Genomic DNA, 17,741 nt, shown 5'->3' with positions numbered 1-17,741 from the left:
GGATACTGAATAGAGTTCCCTATGCTATACAGTAGGACCTTGTTGTTTATCCATCCTATATATAATAGTTTGCATCTGCTAATCCCAAACACCCAATTCTTCCCTCCCCCACCCCCCTTGACAACCACAAGTCTGTTCTCTATATTTGTGAGTCTGTTTTTGCTTCATAGAGATGTTCATTTGTGTCGTATTTTAGATTCCACATATAAGTGCTATCACATTATATTTGTCTTTCTCTTTCTGACTTACTTCGCTTATGATAATCTCTAGGTCCATCTATGTTGCTGCAAATGGCATTATTTCATTCTTTTTAATGAAATAAAAGTATATTCCATTACTCCATTAGATTCTTTATCTAATATGGAGAAGTTGATGTACCTAAATTAAATTGTCCAGGGTCATACAGACAGCTAAAAGGTGGTAGAACCAGGATTAAAACACAAGTAATCCATATTCTGTGTTCTTAACCATTATACATACTGCCCCTCAGCAAAATGGAATTACAGTATATCCACACAATGGACTATCAAATAGCCATTAAAATTAGGTTATGGGGCTTCCCTGGTGGCGCAGTGGTTGGGAGTCCGCCTGCCGATGCAGGGGACACTGGTTTGTGCCCCGGTCCAGGAAGATCCCACATGCCATGGAACGGCTGGGCCCGTGAGCCATGGCGGCTGAGCCTGCCTGTCCGGAGCCTGTGCTCTGCAACGGGAGAGGCCACAACAGCGAGAGGCCCGCGTACCGCAAAAAAAAAAAAAAAAAAAAAATTAGGTTATGAATCGTTTATTAAAACCGAAAATGTTTATGTTGTAATGTTAAATGGAAAAAGCAAGATTAAAATTATACATAAACACTCACAGTTACTATTTGAACTATGTAAAAAAGGCAAGAAAAAAAGATTAAAGATGGGTTTTTTACCTCTTTCTTCTTTTCTATATTTTCCAAATTATAATACTGTATTTAAGTTTTTATTTGAAACAAGGGACAACTGTAAAGTACACCCATACTTCTACTTAAAACAGATCCCAATGAGGGGGCTTCCCTGGTGGTGCAGTGGTTAAGAATCCACCTGCCAATGCAGGGGACATGGCTTCAAGCCCTGGTCCGGGAAGATCTCACATGCTGCAGAGCAACTAAGCCTGTGCGCCACAACTACTGAGCCTGCGCTCTACAGCCCATGAGCCACAGCTACTGAGCCCATGTGCCACAACTATTGAAGCCCACGCACCTAGAGCCCATGTGCCACAACTATTGAAGCCCACACGCCTAGAGCCCGCGCTCCGCAACAAGAGAATCCACCACAATGAGAAGCCTGCACACCGCAATGAAGAGTAGACCCCGCTCACCACAACTAGAGAAAGTCCACATGCAGCAACAAAGACCCAATGCAGCCATAAATAAATAAATAAATTTATTTAAAAAAAGAGAGAGAGATCCCAATGATACACTTTATTTTCAAAATCTTATATATAAAAAAATAACAATAATAAGGCATCAAGGTAGAGCAGATAAAGGTTATGGCTTTGGAACTGAAAGACTTGGGCTGAAAAAACTGAAACATTTCACTTAACTCCTTCAAGGCAGAGTAGTCTCATCTGTAGAATGGGAATATAAACAAATCCTACAATTACAGTTGACCCTTGAACAACTGGGGATTAGAAGTGCCAAAACCCCCTACCCCAGTCTAAACTCTGCCTATAACTCTACAGTCAGCCCTCTGTTCTGTATCTGCAGTTCCATATCTGCAGACTGAACCAACCACAAATCATGTAGTACATATTTACTGGAAAAAATCTGCGCATAAGTGGACCCACACAGTGAAACCATGTTGTTCAAGGGTCAACTGTACTGTGAAGGTCAAGTAAGATAATTCAGGTGAAAATAAACTGGAAAGAACTTTGGTATTATTTACTAGCCTTGATCAAGGTACTTCTTCCTCCTCCCCAGGTCAGCTGAGCTGCAAATCTCTCTCCTCTTTCCCTATATGAGCCCATTTTTACTTCTCTAGTTCAGTGGCCTCGAAGCCCAAGAGATCTCTCTCCCATATCCAGATAATCCCCACCATACCAACCCTGAAAAGTGATCTGCACATCAGCCAAACTGAGGTTTTATCTGTGTATCAAACAGTACCTCTACTTCCTCCTCAACCCTAACCACTAGCAACATAGTATTACGAGGATCATAATTCCCCTAGCCTTCTCTGCATCCAGGCTGACTTACACAAAAGGTGTTATATCCCCATTAGAAATCAAGATATTTACCAAAAACAAATCAAAAAAAAAAAACCTTAATTATGATCACTTTAAAATTTACAAATAAACTGTATTCATTGGTTTGTTTTAAAGTCAAATACATTCTCCTACAGAAACGTAAATGGGCAGTTAACTCCTAGTCATCCACATTGGTAAATTGTGTATGACTGCAATAAAAACACCAACAAATATAAAGCAGTTTAAAATCTACAGAAGGTCTTCTCACCAAGTAATTTCTGGGAACAGATCTCTAATAGTCCCCGCTGAGCCGGCATATTCAAATTCATAAATGACTGATAGCAGATCAAACTTTGGTCTAAAGCAGTAGAAGATGCATTAAGAACACTGGGCTGTGGAATGGCAGAATAAGAGAGACTACAATGAAAGTAAATCTTCCAAATGGGGTCTAAAATATTCTGGACTCCACCAGACCACTTTGGTCCTACTAAGGACACAGAGAAAAGCCCATCATTGTCCCTTAAGCAGTCCCTTACTTTCTCTGAGCTGTTTTGCACTAGAAAAATGCCAGACTTACAAGATGATTATAAAGAAAGTATACATGAAAATGCTTTATAAGTGTTGGTGGGCTACCTGGTTGTAAAGACAGCTATTGTTCCTTTCTTTGATCTCTATGGTGAAAGAGTAAAACTGAGAAGAGAAAGGAATTTAGAAGGAAGATCTTTGGCATCGAAGTTACTAATGACTTAACAGCTTTACCTATGGCCATCCCAGTTAACTTGTAAGAACAGAAAGATGAACACAGGTATCTGAACATATAGAAAAAGCTGATTTATAATCAAACCTTCCCAGGTACCATATTCAACTTCACAGCCTCAAGGACTATGAAAACACCTTTCACTCTCTCAGACTTCTGAAAGAAGCTGCATCCTCTCTGACACAGCAAAGGTCAGGTAAGGGACCTTAGCAAACCTTTCCTCTCCTTATTCCAGTGTCCTACAAAAGTCAACTACTCCACTGCGAAGTAAAGTTCCTTTAAAATAATGCTATCCTAGGCTCATGGAATTAGAAGCCAAAGTTGAGTCCGCTGGCAGTTCCAATTTAAAATGCACTGTTTCCAAGAATTTAAGTCTAAATTTATGTCAGATAATAAGGATTTTAGGAAAGGTGGGTCAACTGTGAAGAGCAGACAGGAAGTGTGATATGGGTACATCCAGACCTCAGAACACTGGCAAGCATGGTATACAGTTTCCAAGTGCTAAGGACTAACTATCCGGAAAGTCTGAGGTATTGGCCAGATGCAGTCTGTTAGCTAAGGTAAGAGATTCCAAAAAATTTTCAAAATATCTACCCTCAACTATGTCTGACTAACTCCTGCTTAATATTTAGGTTATCATCTTAGACAACACTGCCTCCAGAAAGTGTCCTCTGACCCCCCAAATCTAGTTCCTTTAACCTTGGCTTAGGTAGAACTTACTCCCTTAAACATGCCACAATACTTACCACACTACAGTATTATCTATTTAATCACTTTCTAGTTTAGTGGTCTTCCAAAGGTTGCTCCATAGTCCTCCAAAAGACTTTTTTTTTTAAATATGGGCCTCTGAACACTCACGTTTCCATGTATGATGAAGTAGTCTGAGTCAGGTAAATATTACCACTTAACAACAACTAAAATTTGGATAAATTACAAAAATCATATATTTAAAGGCATCAAAGAGCTGCAAAGGTGGGACTTCCCTGGCGGTCCAGTGGTTAGGACTCCAAGCTTCCACTGCAGGGGGCACGGGTTCAATCTCTGGTCAGGCAACTAAGATCTTGCATGCCCTGCAGTGTGGCCAAAAAAAAAAAAAAAAAAAGAGCTGCAAAGACAATAAGGAATATCAAGGACAAAATTTCTGAGAGCAGAGAACCATTCAGAGGTAATCTTAGGATCTACGGTGTTTGGGGGGCGTTTGTCACTTCTGGGCACAAGCTTGTGGCTGAGATCTGGAATTGGGGCAAGCACAGAAATGCTACTATAAGGCAGAGAAAAGAGCCAAACCTTTGACAATTGCTTGGGATGGAGTGACAAAAGTGAACATTTGAAAAGTCTCAAACACAAGGCCAGTTTCTTCCTCAAGGTATCTGCTGAATTCTGAAGATAAGCCAAAACTTCCAGAAAGCAGAGTAGGATTTTCTAGTGTCTGTGGATACTTAGGAGACAAAGGGCCTTGAATATAGCCACTGAGAGGTAAAAGCCCTGGAGGGAATGATAGATTAATGCTGCCATCTACTATCACTTTTTCCCTCATTGCATTTTCCAACATGGACACAGCTAGAGGCTAAGAATTCAGGCTTCAGAAAGCTGCTCCTAGAAAATAGAAAAACCAGTAGTCTTGGCAGTTGTGGGGGACCAGAGCACCAAAACTGGAGACTTGAGAGACCTGAAGCCCACAGCCAGTCTCCTCCTCAAACATGTGAGATATTTTGAAGCTTCATGGGGGGGAAGGCTAATCCAAGTACCTCTGGAAAGTAGACTGAAAATTTCTTCAGAGTCTTGGTTCTAAACAGAGGACTACCCCCTTCCCCTCATGCTCTCAGTGAAAAACCGTGAAGGACCATGTCCTAGGAATAAGGAAAACAAAGGTGGACTAGATCTAACCAAAACTGCAAACCAGTCTTGACCTAAATAAGTTTACAACAGGATTAAGCTAACAACCATTCCACCGTCTTAGAATATTACTTCTCTGGTAAAAGATTCCATTATCTGAAGCTTCTAAAGTTGTTACTGGTGTGTGTGTGTGTGTGTGTGTGTGTGTGTGTGTGTGTGTGTGTGTGTGTGTGTGTGTGTGTGTGTGTGTGTGTGTGTGTGTGTGTGTAAGTAATATAAAACATCTGACATTCAGACAAAAATTACTAGGTATATGAAAACATACCCACTTGACTGTTAACGAATAAAAGCAGAGCTATAAGTGATCTAGATATTGGATTGAGCAGACAAGGACTTTAAATGATTCATATATTAAATAAAAGAAAGGAAAAGATGGACAAAGAGGTGAAAGACACAAAATTTCAACGAAGTGAAATTTACATAAAGAATCAAACGGATATTCTAAAACCAAAAATAAAATATATGAAAGTAAGAACTCAATGGATGTGTCTAAAAGTAAACTGACCTAGCCAAACTCAGGAAGGAAACTCAAAGAGAAATCAATAGAAAATATCTAAACTGAAGCACAAAAAGAAAAAAGACTGCTGGGGGTAGTAGAGAAGAGAAAAAGAACATGAAGGGAAAGAGAAAGAATAAACAGAACATGGAGACGTGGAACACAGCCAAAAGATCTAACACACATGTAATTACAGCTCCAGAAAAGCAAGAGAGAGAAAATGGGGCAGAAGCAATATTTGAAGAGATAATGATGGAGGATGTTCTAAAACTGATCAAAGATCCACTGGAATAAACAGTCTGACTGTTTTTGGCAGCTTTCAAGGCTTACTGTTTCTGTTTACCTTCGTGCCTCACAAAAAGGCAAGCCAGCAAGAGAGCCTGCATGCTCCCCGCTTTGGCACTGGCAAGAAGTTCCAAACCACAGAAGCCCTGGCCCATGGGTAACTACCATCACCCCATCCACACACTATTTCCACAATAAAAGCTAAAGCTAGGAAGCTTAGCCACCCAGAAGCAGTGGTCCGGGAGGGTGCAGGCAGCTGCACTGGGGGGAGGGGGTCTTCCGAGGGGAGGCCAGCTGGGGCCAGGCACACACATCCGAGACACAGCTGGGCTGGTGACTCGGCTGGGGGTGGCACCCCGGAGACGGGGGAGGCAGCAGGGGACGCAGGATGCTTTCCGAGGTTGCCCCCAGGCAGAGCCAAGAGCTGACTGGGTCTTGGTGCTCCAGCCGGGTGTCAGGCCTGAGCCTCCAAGGTGGGAGAGCCAAGTTCAGGACATTGGTCCACCAGAGACCTGCCGGCCCCACATAATATCAAACGTCAAAAGCTCTCCCAGAGATCTCCATTTCAACGCTAAGACCCAGCTCCACTCAACAACCAGCAAACTACAGTGCTGGACACCTTATGCCAAACAACTAGCAAGACAGGAACACAACCCCACCCATTAGCAGAGAGGCTGCCTAAATCATAATAAGTTCACAGACACCCCAAAACACACCACCGGATGCGGTCCTGCCCACAAGAAAAACAAGATCGAGCCTCATCCACCAGAACACAGGCACCAGTCCCCTCCACCAGGAAGCCTACACAAACCACTGAACCAAACTTACCCACTGGGGTCAGACACCAAAAACAATGGGAACTACGAACCTGCAGCCTGCGAAAAGGAGACCCCAAACACAGTAAGTTAAGCAAAATGAAAAGACAGAGAAATACACAGCAGATGAAGGAGCAAGGTAAAAACCCACCAAACCAAACAAATGAAGAGGAAATAGGCAGTCTACCTAAAAAAGAATTCAGAGTAATGATATTAAAGATGATCCAAGGGCTTCCCTGGTGGCACAGTGGTTGAGAGTCCGCCTGCCGATGTAGGGGACACGGGTTCGTGCCCCGGTCTGGGAAGATCCCACATGCCACGGAGCGGCTGGGCCCGTGAGCCATGGCCGCTGAACCAGCACGTCTGGAGCCTGTGCTCCACAATGGGAGAGGCCACAACAGTGAGAGGCCCGCGTACCGCAAAAAAAATAAATAAATAAAAGGATGATCCAAAATCTTGGAAATAGAATGGAGAAAATACAAGAAATGTTTAACAAGGACCCAGAAGAACTAAAGAGCAAACAATGATGAACAACACAATAAATGAAATTAAAAACTCTCTAGAAAGAAATCAATAGCAGAATAACTGACGCAAAAGAACGGATAAGTGACCTGGAAGATAAAATAGTGGAAATAACTACCTCAGAGCAGAATAAAGAAAAAAGAATGAAAAGAACGGAGGACAGTCTCAGAGACCTCTGGGACAACATTAAATGCACCAACATTCGAATTATAGGGGTCCCAGAGGAAGAAGAGAAAAAAAAGGGACTGAGAAAATATTTGAAGAGCTTTTAGTTGAAATTTTCCCTAATATGGGAAAGGAAATAGTCGATCAACTCCAAGAAGCTCAGAGAGTTCCATACAGGATAAATCCAAGGAGAAACACACCAAGACATACATTAATCAAACTATCAAAAATTAAATACCAAGAAAAAATATTAAAAGCAGCAAGGGAAAAGCAACAAATAACATACAAGGGAATCCCCATAAGGTTAACAGCTGACCTTTCAGCAGAAACTCTGCAAGCCAGAAGGGAATGGCAGGACATATTCAAAGTGATGAAAGGGAAAAACCTACAACCAAGATTACTCTACCCAGCAAGGATTGCATTCAGATTCAATGGAGAAATTAAAACCTTTACAGACAAGCAAAAGTTACAACAAATGCTAAAGGAACTTCTCTAGGCAGGAAACACAAGACAAGGAAAAGACCTACAATAACAAACCCAAAACAATAAAGAAAATGGTAATAGGAGCATACATATTGATAATTACCTTAAATGTAAAATGATTAAATGCTCCAACTAAAAGACACAGACTGGCTGAATGGATACAAAAACAAAACCCGTATATATGCTGTCTACAAGAGATCCACTTCAGACCTAGGGACACATAGACTGAAAGTGAGGGGATGGAAAAAGATATTCCATGCAAATGGAAATCAAAAGAAATATCAGGGTTTCCCCGGTGGCGCAGTGGTTGAGAGTCCGCCTGCCGATGCAGGGGACACGGGTTCGCGTCCTGGTCCAGGAAGATCCCAAATGTTGCGGAGCAGCTGGGCCTGTGAGCCATGGCCGCTGAGCCTGCACGTCCAGAGCCTGTGCTCTGCAACAGGAGAGGCCACAACAGTGAGAGGCCCATGTACCGCAAAAAAAAAAAAAAAAAAAGAAAAAGAAACATCAGACAGAAGAGACTTTAAAATAAAGACTATTACAAGAGACAAAGAAGGACACTACATAATGCTCAAGGGATCAATCCAAGAAGAAGATATAACAATTGTAAATATTTACGCACCAACATAGGAGCACCTCAATACATAAGGCAAATGTTATCAGCCATAAAAGGGGATATTGACAGTAACACAGTCATAGTAGGGGACTTTAACACCCCACTTTCACCAATGGACAGATCATCCAAAATGAAAATAAGGAAACACAAGCTTTAAATGATACATTAAACAAGATGGACTTCATTGATATTTATAGGACATTCCATCCAAAAACAACAGTATACACTTTCTTCTCAAGTGCTCATGGAACACTCTCCAGGATAGATCATATCTTGGGTCACAAATCAAGCCTCGGTAAATTTAAGAAAATTGAAATTGTATCAATCTTTTCTGACCACAACGCTATGAGACGAGATATCAATTACAGGAAAAAAACTGTAAAAATACAAACACATGAAGGCTAAACAATACGCTACTAAATAACCAAGAGACCACTGAAGTAATCAAAAAGGAAATCAAAAAATACCTAGAAACAAATAACAATGAAAACACCATGGCCCAAAACCTATGGGATGCAGCAAAAGCAGTTCTGAGAAGGAAGTTTATAGCAATACAATCCTACCTAAAGAAAGAAGAAACATCTCAAATAAACAACCTAACCTTACACCTAAAGCAATTAGAGAAAGAAGAACAAAAAAACCCCCGAAGTTAGCAGAAGGAAAGAAATCATAAAGATCAGAGCAGAAATAAATGAAAAAGAAATGAAGGGGGCTTCCCTGGTGGCGCAGTGGTTGGGAGTCCGCCTGCCGATGCAGGGGACATGGGTTCGTACCCCGGTCCGGGAAGATCCCACGTGCCGCAGAGCGGCTGGGCCCGTGAGCCATGGCCACTGAGCCTGCGTGTCTGAAGCCTGTGCTCAGCAACGGGAGAAGCCACAACAGTGAGAGGTCCGCGTACCGCACAAAAAAAAAAAGAAAAGAAATGAAGGAAACGATAGCAAAGATCAATAAAACTAAAAGCTGGTTGTTTGAGAAGATAAACAAAATTGATAAACCATTAGCCAGACTCATCAAGAAGAAAAGGGAGAAGACTCAAATCAACAGAATCAGAAATTAAAAAAGGAGAAGTAACAACTGACACTGCAGAAATACATAGGCTCATGAGAGATTATTACAAGCAACTATATGCCAATAAAATGGGCAACACAGAAGATATGGACAAATCCTTAGAAAAGCACAAACTTCTGAGACTGAACCAGGAAGAAATAGAAAATACAAACAGACCAATCACAAGCACTGAAATTGAAACTGTGATTAAAAATCTTCCAACAAACAAAAGTCCAGAACCAGATGGATTCACAGGTGAATTCTATCAAACATTTAGAAAAGAGCTAATGCCTAACCTTCTCAAACTCTTCCATAATATAGCAGAGGGAGGAACACTCCCAAACTCCTTCTAGGAGGCCACCATCACCCTGATACCAAAACAAGACAAAGATACTACAAAAAAAGAAAACTACAGGCTAATATCACTGATGAACACAGATGTGAAAATCCTTAACAAAATACTATCAAACAGAATCCAGCAGCACATTAAAAGGATCATACACCATGATCAAGTGGGGTTTATCCCAGGAATGCAAGGATTCTTCAATACACGAAATCAATCAATGTGATACACCATATTAACAAACTGAAGGAGAAAAACCATATGATAATCTCAATAGATGCAGAAAAAGCTTTTGACAAAATTCAACACCCATTTATGATAAAAACTCTCCAGAAAGTTAGGCATAGAGGGAACTTACCTCAACATAATAAAGGCCCTATATGACAAACCCACAGCCAACATTGTTCTCAATGGTAAAAAACTGAAACCATTTCCACTAAGATCAGGAACAAGACAAGGTTGCCCACTCTCACCACTGTTATTCAACATAGTTTTGGAAGTTTTAGCCACAGCAATCAGAGACAAAAAACGAAATGAAAGGAATCCAAATCGGAAAAGAGGAAGTAAAACTGTCACTGTCTGCAGATGACATGATACTATACTTAGAGAATCCTAAAGATGCTACCAGAAAACTACTAGAGCTAATCAATGAATTCGGAAAAGTAGCAGGATACAAAATTCATACACAGAAATCTCTTGCATTCCTATACACTAATGATGAAAAATCTGAAAGAGAAGTTAAGGAAACACTCCCGTTTACCACTGCAACAAAAAGAATAAAATACCTAGGAATAAACCTACCTAGGGAGACAAAAGACCTATATGCAGAAATCTATAAGACACTGATGAAAGACATTAAAGATGATACAAATAGATGGAGAGATATACCATGTTCTTGGATTGGAAGAATCAACATTGTGAAAATGACTATACTACCCAAAGCAATCTACAGATTCAATGCAATCCCTATCAAACTACCAATGGCATTTTTCACAGAACTAGAACAAAATATTTCACAATTTGTATGGAAACACAAAAAAACCCAAATAGCCAAAGCAAACTTGAGAAAGAAAAATGGAGCTGGAGGAATCAGGCTCCCTGACTTCAGACTCTATTACAAAGCTACAGTAATCAAGACAGGATGGTACTGACACAAAAACAGAAACACAGATCATTGGAACAAGATAGAAAGCCCAGAGATAAACCCACGCACATATGGTCACCTTATCTTTGATAAAGGAGGCAAGAATATACAATGGAGAAAAGACAACCTCTTCAATAAGTGGTGCAGGGAAAACTGGACAGCTACATGTAAAAGAATGAAATTAGAACACTCCCTAACACCATACACAAAAATAAACTCAAAATGAATTAAAGACCTAAATGTAAGACCAGACACTATAAAACTCTTAGAGAAAAACATAGGCAGAACACTCTATGACATAAATCACAGCAAAATCCTTTTTGACCCACCTCCTAGAGAAATGGAAATAAAAACAAAACTAAACAAATGGGACATAATGAAACTTAAGCGCTTTCGCACAGCAAAGGAAACCATAAACAAGACCAAAAGACAACCCTCGGAATGGGAGAAAATATTTGCAAACGAAGCAACTGGCAAAGGATTAATCTCCAAAATACACAAGCAGCTCATGCAGCTCAATATCAAAAAAACAAACACCCCAACCCAAAAATGGGTAGAAGACCTAAATAGACGTTTCTCCAAAGAAGACATACAGATCGCCAATGAACACATGAAGGATGCTCAACATCACTAATCATTAGAGAAATGCAAATCAAAACTACAATGAGGCATCACCTCACACCAGTCAGAATGGACATCATCAAAAGGTCTACAAACAATAAATGCTGGAGAGGGTGTGGAGAAAAGGGAACCCTCTTGCACTGTTGGTGGGAATGTTAATTGATACAGCCACCATGCAGAACAGTATGGAGGTGCCTTAAAAAACTAAAAATGCAACTACCATATGACCCAGCAATCCCACTACTGGGCATATACCCAGAGAAAACCATAATTCAAAAAGAGTCATGTATCACAATGTTTACTGCAGCACTATTTACAATAGCCAGGACATGGAAGCAACCTAAGTGTCCATCAACAGATGAATGGATAAAGAAGATGTGGCACATATATACAATGCAATATTACTCAGCCATAAAAAGAAACGAAATTGAGTTATTTGTAGTGAGGTGGATGGACCTAGAGACTGTCATACAGAGTGAAGTAAGTCAGAAAGAGAAAAACAAATGCCATATGCTAACACATATATATGGAATCTAAAAAAATTAAAAATTGTTCTGAAGAACGTAGGGGCAGAACAAGAATAAAGACGCAGACATAGAGAATGGACTTGAGGACATGTGGAGGGGAAAGGATAAGCTGGAATGAAGTGAGAGAGTGGCATGGACATATATACACTACCAAATGTAAAACAGATAGGTAGTGGGAAGAAGCCGCATAGCACAGGGAGATCAGCTCGGTGCTTTGTGACCACCTAGAGGGGAGGGATAGTAAGGGTGAGAGGGAGACGCAAGGGGGAGGGGATATGGGGATATATGTATACGTATTGCTGATTCACTTTGTTATACAGTAGAAACTAACACAACAATGTAAAGCAATTATACTCCAATGAAATTGTTAAACAAAAAAAAATGAAGTACTGACTATGTTACAACATGGATGAACTTTGAACACATTATGCTAAGAAGCCAGACACAAAAGATCACATATTCTATGATTCCACTTATATGAAATGTCCAGGATAAGCAAATTCATAGAGACAGAAAGTAGACTAGTGGTTTCCAGGCACTAGGAGTAGAAGGAATGGAGAGTAATTGTTAATGGTCATGGGGTTTTCTTTTGTGGGGCAGTGATGAATATGCTGTGAAATTAGGTAGTGGTGATGGTAACACAACTCTGTGAATATACTTATGACCACTGACTTGTATAGTTTTAAAAGGACAAATTTGATAGTATGTGGATTACATCTCACACAACTAACACAACTAACCAACTAACACAATCGGCTATATAGTACTGTACTGTAATAGGTTTATAATACTTTTCACACAAATAATTCGTCCATAAAACCAAACAAACACAAAAAATAAAACACTTTTAATCTTACAGTACAGTACCTTGAAAAGTACAATAGTGCAGTACAACAGCTGGCATACAGGGGCTGGCAGGCACGTTCACATCTTTGGAAGTTAGCATCTTGAAGGTTCATATGTAGGGGACTTACTGTATTTTAAAAATTAGCAAAACACTTGAACAGACCCTTCACAAAAGAGTATATCTAAGTGGTCAACACCTGAAAAGATGCTCAACCTCATTTGTCATCAGAGATGTGTGATTTAAAACCATAATGAGATACCACTACACACTACAAGAATGGCTAAAATGAAAAGGACAGAAATTACAGTGCTGAAGAAGACACAGAGCAAGGGTCAGCAAAATAAGACCCCCCACCACCTTATTTGTAAATAAAGTTTCATAGGAATGCAGCCCTGCTTATTCATTTATGCACTGTCTATGGCTTCTTTCACGCTACCATAGCAGAGCTGAGTAACTGCCACAAATCCATATGGCCTACAAAGCCTAAAATACTATCTGGTTCTTCAATATCTAACCCCCAACCCTTGATGTAGAGCGACCAGAACTTTCATACACTGCTACTGGGAGTGTAAATTGGTACAACCACTCTGGAAAACTATTTGGCAGTATCTACTAAAACTGAACAAGTGCATACACTATAAACCCTATTATTAATTTCCTCCGGCTGCTGTAACAAAGTACCATAGCTTTGTTGGGTTAAAAGAAAATAAACTTATCCTCTCATAGTTCTGGAGGTTCAGACTATAAAAAAATTCCTTCTTAATTGCACTGTCATTATAATTAGTATTAGCACCCAACTGAGCAAAACAGAGTAAACATAATAAAATTTATATAAATATTAAACATAATAAAAATTGTATTCACATCATATCCCTTAGTGAAAGGAATGTGGCTTTTATTTTATGGATCCATGCTTTTACTGACAGTAATAGTAGATGTACAAAATCAATCCCTTTCCTATATTTATTTATTTTTAAATATAAATTCTGAGAAAGCTTGTTTACATAAATAAGTAATTAGGAATAATCATTTTGCTATGGTAACAGCACATAATTCTTTGATCTCCAGAGTTATTTGACAAAAATCCTACACTGACCTATTACTAAAAATTACTTTTAATTATCTATCAGTTAACAACTACATTAGGTCCTCCTTCTATTTTGTTGAAAGAAAGAACTGGAAACCACTTAAATTGGAAAAAGATTTGTGGCCCAGTGATTTGGGTCATTCACTTTCTGAAGATCAGCACCAGTTTTCCTTCTATGCACCATAGCAAAATCAGGAATGGATAAGAAGTATGCAAAGGAAATGAATTATATTGTACTACAGTTGTCAAAATATTTTTTTAAGTTAATGATATAGCATGCTTCAGTGTTAATGCACTGAATACAAGATCAGGTGGCAATCAAATAACTCATAATTTTATAGCAATGAGCAAAAATATTTCTACATACCACAATGTGAATGACATCTGTGATTTCTCTGGTGGCAAAGGTACAGGTACTGTCAAAACCACTTGATTTCTATTGATGAGTCATGGGTACTGCTAATATTCCTGTGGTTTACGATCACTTTCGTAATTGATGAAGACGCAAATTTTTATTTAGATGTTAAACAAATATGATTTTCTTTCCATTGTGGTTCGCGGACCACCATAATTCTAAGGTTAAGAACTCCTGGTTTGATGGAAGGAAGGAGGTAGTGATAAGGAGACAAAGCAAGGGGAGGAGTGAAAAGTGAGGAAGGGAAGAAGGGAAGGGGGACAGAATAGAATGAGGGCGAGCAAGAAATAAATACAGCTACATCTCTGGACTCAGACTAAGCAAATAAGCTTGGAGATTCGCAGCCAGTGCTGGAGTTATTTCTATGATGATTTTATATTTACATTTTATAACAAGTAGTTTCTTCAGCTGAGTCCCACCCGCTCAGTCCCATAAAGGGTCACCCGATTGCATCATGTCTAAGTCCAAATACAACCAGTATTTCCCATGGTCTTCCAGTACAGTGAGCATAAATCTGATCCCCTCAGGGCCATACCCCAAATATTGTGCTCTCAGCTACCCCTTCATTAGCAGGAAGTCCATATTTTCTCGGGATACCCCCTCCTACGTTAGCTCCTCCACAAGTCCTCAAAAGGGGGTGCTGCTCACCTGTCTTCTGAGCCGCCGCCTGCTGCTCTCCGACCTCAGCCCAGGGATCCGCAGCCCAGGGCCGTGTGTCGACTCCGTGGCCTCCTCTGTCCACCGACCCTGGAACTCTTCTCCACTGCTGACCGAGAAAAATATTCCCTTCCTGGGTGCCTCTTTTTTCGCTCCCCAACACCGTCTTTCCCTTTTCTCCTCCGCCTGTCAGAGGGCACAGGCCCGCATCGGGCCTGTGGTGGACACTCCCGGCAACGCCCGCTAGGCTCTGCCGGCTCTTCCTCACTCGCGGAGGTTCTTCCCCGCAGGGGGCTCCAGTCAGGCGACCACCATTCTTCCGCAGGTTTCGTCGGTTCCGGTCCCGTGTTCCGGGCCCCACAGAAAGTCAAGCAGAGACGGAACGTCTGTTGGGAGGTCACTGCCCATTCGACGACCTACGGAAAGTTCCTGAATTTTCAATGACCCAGCGAGAAAGCCTTCGGGGCTATGAGGCGGCCTCGCGCCGCTCTCGCGATGATGAGGCACCGCGAGATGTTCCCGGCTGTGAGGAAGCACCTGGCCCCACCCAGCCAAAATAGGTTTGATAGGGGTTTGATACACCTGCAAAGAAGAGCTGTGGAGAGGAAAACAGTAGAAGGAAAGCAGCACCAGGTTCCACTCATCCCAGGTCCCTCTTTGTCTATCTCTCCTGAGTATCTCCGCTGCCTTTGAGTTCTTTTTAGGTTGTGCTTTGAATCGCCCCCGCAAGAGATCCAAACAGGAAGATGACTATAGTATTCGCTTCCCAACCCCCCAGTATTAAGCTCTAAAACTTGCAGAATGGAATCTTCTGTTCGTTTATACAACAAATATGTTACCAGTGCCTACTGTATGCACTGGGGATATAATGATGTATAAAATAATCACAGTCCTTGAGATCACAGAATTCAAATTTTTGTCAAAGAGGTAAGTAAATAAACTGGCAGTTATAATACAACAAATAAGTTATATGTCGGGGAAGAAAAAGAATTTATAGGACTATAGGGCAGGGGCTTCTGACTCAGACTTGGAGAATCACGTGAAACTTCTTAAAGAAACTTCAAAGCTAAGATCTGAAAGATAAATATGGAGGGGTTTTCCAAGCCAGAAGAGTGGACAGAGAAAGGTCCAAGCATAAGCTACAGCAGCCTAAAGACATGAAAAAGCATAGTTCATGGGAGATGATGAAGGACATTCAATATGGCTGACTGCTGGGACAATGCAAGCAAGCAGTTAAGAATATTGGCTCTGAAAGTCAATTACATGAGTTCAAATCCCAGCACTGCCACTTACCACCCTTGAGAAGCAAGGTGATGAAGCAGAGAGAAGGCAGTTCATGAAGGATTTTGATAAGCCATGTCATAAGCAATAGAGAGCCATTGGAAGCAGAGGATTGATATAATCAGATTTCTGTTATATACATGTGGATCTCTTCCCAGACAAACAAAAGCTAAGGGAATTGATCACCACTGACCTTCCTTGCAAGAATTGCTAAAGTGGTTTCTTTAAGCTGAAATGAAAGGACACTTAATTAAAGGAACTTAATTAAAGTTTAGCAAAATTCATCTCCAAAGTCCCTCGCAGCTCCAACAATCAGTGGTTCTATGCTGAAGTTGAAATGAAGAGACTTTTGATTAATTTGATTTCTCAGCAATACAATTTAAATGGGGAGTTTCATTTTTCCTCTTTTGCTCTGTGCTGTTGTTTGAATGGGTTAATCGTGTCAAATGTATGCTTTTAATTGTTTCTTGTTTCTTGCCTCCGAATTCCCAAATGCTAATCAACAATTTTCCACTAATGAAGTGTCCAAAACCAAAAACAGCATCCCAGGTGCTATCTTACTAGGGCCAAACGGAAAGAGCCATTATCTCCGTGCTTTGTGACAAAAGGTCAGTGTTATATTTTTCTCACAATATTATACAACAGACATGTATCTAATTTGCCATTTAGCGTCACCCTTGGGCCTCTTACAGACATTACTATTTTCCAGGTGTTGCCCTCCCCATGAAAAATTTTCTTTCCAATTAGTTTTCCCCAGACGCCTCAACTTGAAATTTTTTCAAGTTGAGTGTCATTCTCTTTGCCATATTGCTAATGTTTTATGTAATTTCTTTGGCTTTCCTGGTGTTTGGAGTGTATCCTCTTTTGGGGTCATCTGCAAATTTCATTAGCATATTTGTGGACAGGATGTAGCTGGAAGGGAATTGTTGAGGGATCCATCTTCTGTTCCTTTATTAATTAGGAACTGGTTCTAGAAATGGAGAAGGAACCCCGTCATCAAAAGTAGAAATTGCCTCTGCTCTTTTCTTACACATATGCACCCACACACACATGCACACACGCATTCACCCACTTAAAAATCTTCTCAATTCTATGAATTTCCCTCTCTTAAAAAAAAAGCAAACAAACTCCTTGCCATTATATAGAACAAAATCTCTATATCAGGGGTCCCTAACATAAGGATCATGGATGGGCATAATGCCACTGGATGGCATGAATGCCTGCAATTGTATTCACAACATATTCACGTTATTGTGTCCTTGAGTAAATGTGCAGTTTTCTAGGGAGAGGCCCGTAGCTTTCATCAGAAATTCATAGGGGTGTGTAAATCCAAAAAAGTTTAAAAACCACTCTTTCATATCATTGTTTCTCAAAAAGTGAACCAACAGTCAGCTGTATTGGAACCCCATGAGATGCTTGTTAAAATGCAGATTCTTGGGTCCTATTCAAGATCCACAGAATCAAAATAGAGACAGGAATGTGCATTTTAAAATTAAATGTAAATTGGTTTTGAATAGGAAATGTAAA

At 40.4% G+C, this 17,741-nt stretch overlaps 1 protein-coding gene across 1 annotated transcript in view; it reads right to left on the bottom strand.

Annotated features, from left to right (window-relative positions):
- The window catches only part of HPSE2 (heparanase 2 (inactive)), a 633,877-nt gene extending 618,490 nt beyond the window's left edge, over positions 1 to 15,387 (bottom strand). The window contains exon 1 of the mRNA XM_073794093.1: positions 14,925 to 15,387. The gene's annotated coding sequence lies outside the window, so the exon portion shown is untranslated. The remainder of the gene's footprint in view (positions 1 to 14,924) is intronic.
- Between the last annotated feature and the right edge of the window lie 2,354 nt (positions 15,388 to 17,741).

The sequence above is a fragment of the Tursiops truncatus genome, chromosome 16 (genome assembly GCF_011762595.2).
Source record: "Tursiops truncatus isolate mTurTru1 chromosome 16, mTurTru1.mat.Y, whole genome shotgun sequence".
Lineage (NCBI taxonomy): Eukaryota > Metazoa > Chordata > Mammalia > Artiodactyla > Delphinidae > Tursiops > Tursiops truncatus.
The sequence above is the reverse complement of the archived record's forward strand: the minus strand, read 5'-3'. Positions and strand labels throughout refer to the sequence as shown.